We start from the raw sequence: 11,561 nt of genomic DNA on the forward strand, positions 1-11,561 counted from the left end.
CCAAGGCTGTGCTTTAGTGCATTAGTTTACGTGCCGTCGATTACTGAATTGACTGCTTTACGATACTGCATTACCGGACCCGGATTACCTTTCCTTGATTGCCAATGTCCCAAGAGAGGGAAGAATTGGACAAATAGACCAGGATAAGGGCGAGACAGATATGTTGAATTACCTGAACTCCCAACCTTTTCTTTTTATTCTGCCTGCCTCGATTTTTCATTAGTAAGGGAAGCTGTTGGCACCTATTAGGTATTAGGTAAAAAGCTTGCTTTAAAAGTAGCAGGAGTACCTATAACTTAACTCTCCATTTCATAATAGAAGAAAGCGTAGAAAAGAAGGGTTTTTGATTCGACCCCCTCGCTGATTGGATTGCTTCCTTGGACTCCACCATCACCTCAAAACCAATACCAGACTTTACCACAGTCTCAAGCTGAAGAAAAAAAGAAAAAAGAATTCATTGCTGTGGAAAAGGCTGTTAAAGCATAAAGTAAGAAGGAAATGCACCTTCTCCGATTAGAAGGTTACGGGACTCCTTTTCATACGAAAATAACTACGATAGAGGGTAGGGAGGAATGAAATGAGAGACTACGAAAGTGAGTCAAACCCACAGAAGGAAAGAACTCAATCTAATCAGTCCAGGAAAAGCAAGTGCACCTTAGAGAATCCGACTAAAGGATAACGGAATAAGAGAATCGAAAGGGAAAAGAAAGATGCCTCTTTTTCTGTTTAAATGCTTAGTGTTGAAGAAAGACAGAGCTTCTCAATTTTCATTGAAACAAAAATAGACATAAAAGCGATTATTTATTTTTCCAGTTCGTGATACAATATTCAAACGTCTACCAAGCTTCTATTTCTAGAGTGATTACGATCCGATTGCCTACTGTTGATAGTCTTTCAGCATAAGAGTGTTCAGGATGAAGTGGCTGCAGTTCTTACTGCCAATAGGACTCTTTGCGAGCCAAAAACTCTCTGATGCAATTGACATGCGAGCAACTATAGATGAAATAGTTAAAGACATTGCTTTGAAGTTTGGTTCTCAAGTAAAAAAAATCTAAGCTTTATCGATTCCCCAAAGCATTTATTCCATCTTAGAACGGGTCCGCTCTTGGGAAGCTTTGGAAAAAACAAAATATAACTGAATTGGAATGTGATTAAATCACTGAAGAAGCGCTCCACTATGGCCGATTCAATAGTTTGTCCTAGCTCCCTGCAAACAAGGGAAGAATGTTCGGTTTGGGTAAGCTCTTTTCGAACAGGTTATTTCGGTAAAGAGGGAGACAAAGCCTATTTCACTTCTGTAGCCTTAGAAGGCGAGGTAAAGGCGTATTATAAGCTCTTCACCCAAGGGCTTCCACTTGACCAAATACTCGGTGTAAGGAGGCACGCCATGACGTCCCCGCACTGTCGGTCCGCAATAATGTACTCCGCCTCTTTGTCACAGGAATCAACAACAGCAGTAGGCGCTCGATTTGATAGCCCTCTGCTAGGGTCCTCCATGTCTTCATGATAGAGCTTCAAGCAGCTTGCATGGAAGACGGAGTGTATTTTGAGTCAGGAGGGCAGCTCCCATTGATAGGAAACCTTGAGAATCCTCTTGGTGATCTTGAATGGGCCTTCGTACTTCCGCACCAACCTCTTATGCACCTTCCTTCATGACTTGAACTGTTGTGGAAGGAGCTTCACAAGCACTAAGCCACCCACTTGGTACTTCACTGGCTGTTAAGAAAGCTCCCATGAAGGCTTTTACGCTTTTTAAGGCTGGATCAATTACTTCATCAGGATCAACAACCTCTAAAGTCGGTTCGTCCCAAAGCCGAAGTGGCTACTGCAACAACCTCAAACCGAAAAGATTCGAAAAGAAGATCCCCGTCAATCCCAAGGCTGTCACCTCCAAAGGGTCCGCCTCAAAATCCAGGCAAAACTCTTACTTCTAGAAAAAAAAGTTGCCGGTCCGCCCAGGAAGAGTGAACGAGGTATATCATGGGGGGTAAAGAGAGTTCCCGCACCTCCGAGCGTAGAACATATTAGATGAAGTTAGCAAAGCCCAAGAGCGGATACCGCACAATAACAGCCCGAAATGCTCACATAAGCGAGATGGGGGGATCTTACTATACGATGCCACCAAAGAGGGAAATCGCAGAACTCTCTTCGAAAGAATGGTTAGCTAGGCCACTTTCCCAAGACAATAGGCTATGGAGCGGGCAGCCTCAAACGAGGAAGCAGCCCAATCTATTACATACGATCACTGATCGAATCGGGAATCGGGGCTTTCTCATACTCCTCCAAGTCAGCAAGGGGTACTACGGGTACTAGTTTCATGGTGATGAGTTTTCACCTCTATGGCAGACTGCAAGCACAGAAGCTAAGGATTGCCCTACGGAGGAATGCCCGAGTTTCAAAGCAGAGGTGAAGAAGCTTTCATTCGACAAAAGGAAGCATCGGGGGAGGATGGAACTCTACTTTACATAAGCTATTTAGAGAGATCCCCGTAGATTAGAGAAAACAGGGAAATAGCAAGGAAAGAGCTGGACGTTAGTCCAATTACTTTACTAGTAAGACGATACCTGCTACTAGTCGAACAAGGAAAAAACAGTCAAAAAAGGGTTGTAGTTAAACTGATTTCTGTACTTAACTATGAGGACAACCACGCAAACTGCTTAGCGTGGGACACAGGTTTCGGCTCCTTTCTGCCTACCGAGTCCCACGAGTACACTAACGATAGAGGAACTACAAGCAGAAATCAGTAGTCACTCTTCGAGTTAAATAAAGAAATTGCATATAAAGATAGAAAGAGAGAGATAGTCAGTCTCTTAAGCGGCCGAAAAGTGTTATGTCAAAAGGACCAAGGAGGATGAAGGAGGAGAAGGAGTAGGAGTAGGAGCTAATTTGGACGGAATCGAATGATTACGAGATAGACAATGAGACAAAGAGGAGAGAACTTAGACAATTCACTTTCAGTACAGGGAGGTCTGCTGGTAGAAATTCCTCAGGGCGTATTACGGTTTTTCACCGAGGGGGTGGATCGAAGCGATTGCAGCGAAGAATTGATCTGAAACGAAGCACTTCGTCTTATGGGCATTGTAGAAAGGATAGAATATGACCCTAATCGTTCTTCTCGAATCGGCTCTAGTACGATGGAAAGAGGGGGTCCGCAAGAGGAAATGCAACACGATAGAAGAGTTCGCTCCCCCGCGTAAGATTCGAGAATCTACCACGACCGCCATCCGCGGTCCATTTTCGTTCTCTTCCCTGCCGGGGAAGGTGGATCAAAGAAAGGTAGCTTGCTTCTCTCCTGGACTGATGGCGGCTTATGTAGTGGTCGGCCTTCCTACCAGAATGCCTTCTTGGTCGAAGAGCCCCCTTTACTAGTAAGGGCGCAGGAAGCAAAAAAACTTGCGCGAAGGGACCTTTTCTTCTCTGCATTCTCCTCTCCAAAAGCCAAGGGAGAGACTGCATCCCTTTCCTTCGGTAAGCTCTTTTGCTTTCCCAAGGATAGCCGTAGCTGGGGCAAAGCCCGCTTTCTTCGCTCCGCGAATGAAGAAGTCAGAGGAAAAAACACGTTCTCTCTTTGCGAGATCCGAAAGTGGAGAACGCATAGCATTCTCTGGGCACATAGGATCAAACGTAAAGCAGCGCTCTCTTGGCAGAGTTTTAGGCGGCAAGAGACTTTAGGGCTTGTTGGAGCTTCTGAGCATAACAAATCGAAGCCGAAGATGGATCAAGGTAGCTTGCCTGCCAAGCCGATAGGCGAAGGGACGAAGGATGGAACGTGCAAAGTGGATCGTGCACCTGTCGTGTGACCCGTTGGTCCTAAGCAATGTCTTGCGCAAAGCGACCCACCTAGAAACAGCTCTCCTTTATGTTAGGGGGGCACTAAAATGGAACTTCGATCGGATGCGGGTATCAAAATCCCGCCGCTGAGATGTCCAGCGGATTCTGGGCCTTGACGAATGGCCGGCCACCTTTTACGTTAGAAGAGCAAAAGGCCCAGGGCATAGGCAGGATGAACCAATGTGAATGAGTGTAAGCTTCGTTGCCCGAACACGATTGGTGCTGACCACACTAGGTGCTACCGTGGTAGCAAGAGAGGCCAGGCGGTGACAATTGAGAGGTTGTCACTGAGCATTCTAGTCACACGGGAAGAGAGGTCAAATGGCAAGGCAAGGCCATACGCCCGGTTGGCTCCTCGCGGAGTATAGCTCACATCCAAACATCTGATTGGGGAACGGGGGCAACGCCCATGAAGCTCCGGCGGAAAGGGAAGGCCTGCCAGCCGTATGCCCATGGTGTGCAGGATTCTTCGAAAAAGCGCGGGCTGACTCGGAGACCTGGGGACCTTGGCTTAGCAACGAATGAAGGGAAGCTCGAAGAGCTTTCTCCGCCAGCGACTTATGTAGTGGTCGGCCTTATAAAGCTCGCTAAGCTTCGCTTCCCTCCCCCCTTCCCTTATATTAAGTGGAAAATAAATAGTAGTCGGCATTCTATAAGCGACTACACGGCTCTATACCAAGTCATGAGCGATAGCGAAGCCAAGCCGCCATCTATAGGCGAAGGGACGAAAGCCCGACGAAGGCCTATGCTACAGTAAGAAAGAAAGTACGTTAAGGTTACGAAGTCACTTAGCCGTATACAAAGGGAAAGGCGTCGGTACGGAGTCACGTCAGCTGTGGGATATAGACTAGGCTATAAGGAACGGAGTCTTAAACTATGGACCGAGACTACACTAAGGAACAAGGAAGCTTGACTGAGCAAAGAAGTCAAGGAACGAAGCTGCTTCTCTAATAGCCCCGTTGAATAGGAGGGCGAAGGCTTTTTGAAAAAGTCTTTTTTGTCTTTGTCTTGTAAATTCATTTTTTTCTAGTTAGAGAGATGGGGCTTCAAGTTCTTAGGAAGAGCCGTACGAGGCAGCTCACGTACGGTTCGGGAGCCGAGCCCCAGCACAGGGCTTAGGTCAACACTTATATAATAGCCAGTCATCAATTGGAAGCGGGGCAAGATGGTGATAAATTGCGATTGGTCTAAACCTTCGACCAGCCACTTATTGCGACCTGCCCATACATACTAAGACCTTGTTCACACAGCGAAGAAAGGCCGAGTGTAAAAAACTCTTACACGATATTGTTCATCGAGCTGAAGGAAATCGCTCGGGCTTCCGGCATAGAAGACGAAGTCCAATTGTCCAATATCAGGCACTCGGTCCAGTTTCTTTGTGATGTCGACGACATCGACGAAGAGTCTAGAATTGCTTACCTTCTACAATTTCGAAATGACCTAGAACAAAATGAAACTTGGGTCAAAATAGATCAAGAATGTAAAAGGGTGGGGTGGGCGGGGCCTCTGTTGATGACCCAAAAGTACCAATTCTCGTTGACAGGCAACATGGGAAAGGGGTTTTCGAAGAAGTGTGGATGGGTGAGGAGCCCCCCGGACTAGTCTTTTTTTTTGTAAAGGGCGAACCGGGTTACCAAAAGTAACAAATCGAATAAAAGGTAGTTCGCAGGTTTCAGTTGTCGCTCATGTCTTTTAACCTGAAGTGTTGGTTCAAATCCAGCTTGTGACGAAAGGCTGCCTTCAGTGAGAAACGCAATTACTTTGACTACTCTATTTCTACGAAAGGGGCCAATAAAGAGTGGGGGAAGGGACGAATTTGAGACTACCGACGTCTCTAGCGCTGATACATAGAGCAGCCGGGTAGTGGATTTTTTAGAAAGAGTGTTTCCCCCTTTTATTAGAGTATTGGTCCTTTGAAGACCAATATCAAGTCAAGTTTTGAGTCTGTCTGTATGCCACTGGATTTCCTCTAAAAAGCTTTCATCGCTTCCGTGCGATACAAATACAACAAAAAGAAAACTGGGACGAGAAAGCTGGAGATCGGTTAGTGGGGTCGGACCCCCTTACTTTAGCTTGCTTTCTTTAGAGATCGGCAACTTGACTTTTACATTTTCGTATATAAAAAGAAAGATTGGATTTTTCTTTCCTTGATGCCGGAGTTAAGGCAGCCTAAACTGCCAACATGTCAGAGGAAGGAGATGCTCGGAACAAGCTTTTGGGGAGATTAGGTAGCAATTTGACAGTGCCAGAGTTGAGCTTGGAAGAACTGCTGATTCGAGAACAAGAATTCTAACTGGGGAAGGGCAAAAAGAAAGAATAATAAGAGTATTGTTGCAGCCTTCCGGCAACTTTCGATTGTATCGGTACGAAAGAAGCCCCGAAACATCCTGACTATATGGTGTGGCCATTAAGGAGAGGGTGGCCTGGCCTAATAAGGTACAAGAAAGACTGGGTGGCTGCTAAGAAGCGGAATCGAAAGCAGGAAGCAATGGTGGATCCAAAGCCAGTTCCAGTTCCGCTAGAAAAAGAAAGTGGACTATCAAATCAAGAGCAGTCCCTGACTGGACGTTTATAAGCTAGTAAAGTCTGGTGTAGGTCTTCCCCAGCTAGAAATAGATAGAAAAATGCAGTCTTTTTCTCGGTTAGTGGGGGAGTTAACCCGGAGATTCGTCAATCAATTCTTTCTTCTAGAAAGTTGAAGCAGAAGTGGATTTTTCTGGCAAGATGGAGAATCTCTCTTTTGTGGGGTGTGGACTACGTTCATAGAATGTGCTTTCTATTTGAGATGAATTCCTCTCCACCGGCAGACTTTATAGAAAAGAACCTCACACCTTTCTTTCTGCTACATTTCAGTACGTACACCCAGCCTTTATTCATAGAAGAAGGCCGCAGAAGCAAGCAATCAAAAGTGAAATTCTTGCTCTATGCCACCGACGTGGGCTGGGGTGTTTAGACCAACTTTCTTAATTAAGGGACTCATTCACTCCAGAGCTGATAGCTACCTAAAAGCCCGAACTTAGAAAGGCTATGACTAAGATTCCCACTTCAAATCCAAGAAGCCAAAGAGTAAGAAGTCGGAAGCAAGCCAATCGCCTAGAGTGGCTTCGGCAGTCATTCCCATTCAAGCAAGCCAGTCCTTTCAGGTCTATTTCCATCCCCTTTTTAGTCGGGAAGTGAAAGTCGTTCTGAACGAACTGCTTTCCTTAAACCCTCGTAAGGAAGCGAGGCTCTTTAAGTAAGAGTTAGCTTATCTCCTTGGTATTGAATCATTCTCAGACTCGTTCGATTTGAACTAACAGGACAGCTTTCGACAGTTGGGATTGAGCTTGAACGTGGCGATAGGGATATAAAAAAAAGTAAATAGCTTCCCTTTCTTGGTGGGGCGTAACATCCTATTATAAAGGATGGATCTCTCCCTCTTTCTTTCGGAATATGCCACGAAAAGGCTTCGATTTGAAATGATTAGATGAAGGGGAAGAGCCAAAACCAAAGCAAATATTAGCCTGCCAAAAACAAAACAAAGAAAAACAACGATAAGATGAGTTTTTTTTCTTCGGAGCCGGCCGGCCCTCCCTTCTTTACGCGAACGGATCCGTATTAGTAAATGTGAACGGGTCCTTATTTACCTTACGCCTTTTCAACTCTTTAAAACTTCAAATGCGTCTTCTAGAATTTTAACAATGCCTTTGTTAAGCGGTTACTGTACAAAGGACAAGATCGGTTAAAGCAGCTAACGAGGGGATGCATAGTGGTTTTCAAAATACATTTGATTTCGAAATGCTTTGAAAGGAGTTAGTGCATTGATGCCGCAAATCCGATGGTTAGCAAAAACGAATACGAATGGGATTGACTCGGCTAACTCGCTTTTTTTTGTATCAGCTTAAGCACATCTCTCGGCCCTAGGAGGTAGTTTTCCATTGTAGTCAGCTGAGAAACTGCTCTAGCCCTTGTTTGTGCCTTTTGCTTGTTGACTCTTTCGACTTTGAGAGTGGTAACTGGAGCTAGCGAGTTGTTCTTCTTGTTCAGAACTGGCAAACTAGTAAACTAGTTGCTTCGCTTAGCCGCAGCTACACCCCTAAACACTTACAGCTATCTAAGACATTCAGAGGCTGTCTAACTGGTGTTAGAACGCTTTTTCTTAATCCGTTATGGATGTCGAAAAGTGAAGGTACCAGGTCATGGTGATATGCTTGATAAAGGTTTCTTTCGTCGATAGCCTTTTCTGATGTAGTATGCGTAGTAGCTGTTGTCACAGTAGGGGTCCTAAGGCGGGAATTGTCCTAAAGTAGCCATAGCGTTGATTGCTCTCCCTTTCACTCGAAAGAAGAGTTCCTTGCCAACTGCCAATTATCTATCAATCTTAATTGAACGACCTAAGCCCCCTTTTTGAGAAAGATAAGAGAAGGTGTAATATTCGAAGACTAACTACATCCTTTATTCTGAGTTGCTAGTGGTCTGCCCCTCTCCTGCGAGAGTACGACCTTTCTGAAGTGGCAAGAACAAGCTACAGATCTCTTCTTTTTTAGAATATTTATTAGGAAAGGAAATACATTGGGGCATAGGTCCCCTGTCCCCTATCCTTTATCTAGACGTGTTGTGGTGTAAAAAGATGCAAATCCAACAAGAAGAGAAGGCAGGGTTCGGTGTTTGAAAGGTGGGGCCTAGGGGTTCAAGTATCTCCATTTGTTGTCGAAATAAGAGGAGTATGGGAGAAGCTTTGGTGCGTAGGGATCGACATTTGCACGAGAATGGAATAGACTACTAAAAAGTGGAGTGCTTACTAAGCCTTTGTTTGTTTTGAAGTACCGGTCTGAAAGTACTAGCTGGACCCAGACTGACTAATCGCTAAGAGCGCATCCCTAGGGGGGGGGGTAACTATCAGTAGGGCATTCAGTAATAAGTAAGCCAAGTTCTCTTAGCCGTTAGGGTGACTCGAGAAAACTTGAAAGGGAATTCCGAGAGCCCTTAAGCTTCAAGCTATCCGGCTTCAAGCCGTGAAGGTGGAATCCTAGTTTCATCGTAAAATAAGGAAGATCGTTCATCAGCGCTTTCAGTAACTAAAAGTCAATCAGGTGCGTAATCAAGCTAATCTCATTACTTGGAAAGAAGGGGCTATGGCACTTGGTTCATTCCTTTCTTTGGGGAAGGCAGCAAGCAATTCGGCCAGACGAAAGATGGCTTGAAAAAATAAGATAGGTAGAGCGTGAACCAAGGTTCATAGGCGGCTCAAAGTCGAATCTTGCAGATCCTAGTTCGCTTACTAATCGCTTTCGTGATCGCTAAAAAGCCTATTTAAAGACTTCGCATGATTCTCTTAGTTAGAATAGGTCAACCTATCTCCCGGTAAATGCGTACTGGAGTCATAGCGGCGGCCATAATTCTTCACTTCATTGGTTCATATTGTGCTTCCCTTTTCCTATGCACAGAAAGAAGTTTTTTTCAAAGAAATGAAAGTTTATGCCGCCTTCTTTCCTAGCTCTTTTTCAGGTAATAGAGCCTACTTCCTGTATTGTATTTTTTCCCTCTCTTTGACTTCCTTCTAGTAGGAAAACACTTCCGCTAGCTTACTAGGTCTGGTAGTCTTGCTTTAGTAGAAGCATTCTTTTTAGGGCGGACAGGCGGGGCACCACCCATTCCTGAGAAATTTTATTGTTATTCCTTCTCCTCCTTCATCCTCCTTGGTCCTTCGGTCATTGTATAGTGAGAAAGCTCACCCCCACCTTTTTTTTTAGACGAAAAAGCCCTCTTTTACATCCAGTGGGATCTCTTGGCTTGGGTATTCCTATCTATTGAGCAAAATCTTTACAAGCTATCCCGTTCAGCTTCAAATGGACAAAATTCTCGGCCTTTCTCCTTTACCTAAATCAATTCCCTTTTGCCTAGGTCTGGGATCGAGCCCTTCTATGGCAAATTCGGTATGGTATGTTGTCATAGATGCGCCTTTCGACTGGCATTCACTCCTCCAACTGATTCAATGTCACTTGGGATCGGATCCTTCCTAAATTCATTTCCCTGGAGCTGGGTTTTTTCCTATTCCTAGGCTCCATACTTTTGTTGTTTTATCTTCTTTGTCTGAAAGTAGGGTTACTTGATATGTTCTGGGAACTACTTTCAAGGACAGGAAGTTTTCTGTTGAATCGAGCCTTATCTCCTTTCTTACTGAAGATAGGATGCTCTTCAGATCTGGCTCTTTTAATTGGTTTTCTTGTGAAAGCCTCCTCGCGGCCGGCAGGCAACTCTATTTATGTCTTCGTCTGGAGCGAATGAGGGAGCATCAAGCTCGGAAGACACGGGCGGGACGAGCCGGAATGAGGCCTTCATCCTCGAGCGTAGGGACCTTTTCCTTGTGTTCGAAATCAAAGAAAAAAGATGGAGACTGTTATTGTTATGGATGCTAAAGGAAGTCTTCCCGGTCCGCTATTTCCTTTAATAGAAAGTAATGGAGTGAAGTACGTAGCCCTTAGGAAAGGGCACGAGAAAAGGAAAAAGAGTTGTGAGTTTGACTTTCTCTTTAACCACAATAAGCCGTGTAGTTACCGGATCGGGACAAAGAGTCGGTTTAGTCGGAGATAAACAGAGTTGGGTCGATGAACAGAGCCGATATCGACACCGAAATATATCACTGTCTTTGACGCTTCTAGGCAATATGCCATCGATTACCTCAAAACTACTTTGAAATTCAGCATGACATAGGTACCTACTTCCTTGAGAGCTGGGATAAGTACGGAATTTTCACTCTGGTTGAATCGCTTCTATCCTTAGCCCGGTACGAGGAGGCCTTTCCGAGACCCCACATGCTATCAAGAAGTCACTAGATTAAGACTTACTATTATTGCATCGAGAAAGAGTTAAAAGATCTCCCCTCAATAACTTCTGTTATTCTTCTTCTTTTTTGCCGCTAGCCCTTCCTCTCTATCAACGCTTGGCCACTCTATTGCTATTGTCGCCTTGGAGCCCGCCCTTGGCTGGTTTCACCCCTTCTCTAGTAGCCTTGCCTGCAATTCTTGTGTGACTTATGAATGAAAGGAAAGGCTTCCTTCCTTGCTTTAGAAAAGAGAAGAGCGCCAACAGCTAAATCAATGGCACGTGGGAAGCCCAGTCAATTGCTTAGAGATAAGCTGGCTCCTAAAAAAAACGAAAAATAAGAAGAGATCAAATCCATATTCAAAGTCTCCTTTCTTAGAGGAAAAGAATGGTGGAAAGAAGATGCTACGGAGAACCGATCCAGAGAAGAATGGAAATCGGCTTGCTCAGGAGCTGGAGCCTTTTTCCCTAGTATAGAATCCGCTGTTGAGGCTATCTTCGTAAACCTTAACAGTCGATCTCCCTGTGGTAGCCTTCTCGTGGAAAGTCTTTCACTCGTTTGTTGCGCTTCCTTCTGTTCCTGGGAAGCAGTAAGGAGTTTCCAAATGCCCCACGGCGGTTAGTTCATAACAAAATAATAGTTGGTTACGGTTTTGGGACTTGGGCGATAAACCCCAGGAGGGAAGGCGATACGACGAGCGCTTAGGTATGGTTTTTCGGGCTTGGCCGTGTATGCGCTCATTGATTGGGTAAATCACATGTTAGAAAGAGTCCCAGGAATCCAACGGCTATTAGCTTGAGACGTGAAATCGAACAGCAGCTAAAGAGAGCTCCCCGTTAAGGGCGGGCATGATTACTGATGTGATGCCTTCCTTCCACTCACGGTACACCTACTATCGGAATGGCTGGTGAAAAGGCTAGTTCAA

The 11,561-nt window shown here is 45.0% G+C and overlaps 1 pseudogene; it reads left to right on the top strand.

Annotated features, from left to right (window-relative positions):
• Positions 1–914: 914 nt before the first annotated feature.
• LOC140032824 (large ribosomal subunit protein uL2mz, N-terminal part-like) lies at positions 915–6,309 on the top strand (annotated as a pseudogene).
• Positions 6,310–11,561: the final 5,252 nt, after the last annotated feature.

Source organism: Coffea arabica, unplaced genomic scaffold (genome assembly GCF_036785885.1).
Source record: "Coffea arabica cultivar ET-39 unplaced genomic scaffold, Coffea Arabica ET-39 HiFi ptg000119l, whole genome shotgun sequence".
In the NCBI taxonomy this organism is placed as follows: domain Eukaryota; kingdom Viridiplantae; phylum Streptophyta; class Magnoliopsida; order Gentianales; family Rubiaceae; genus Coffea; species Coffea arabica.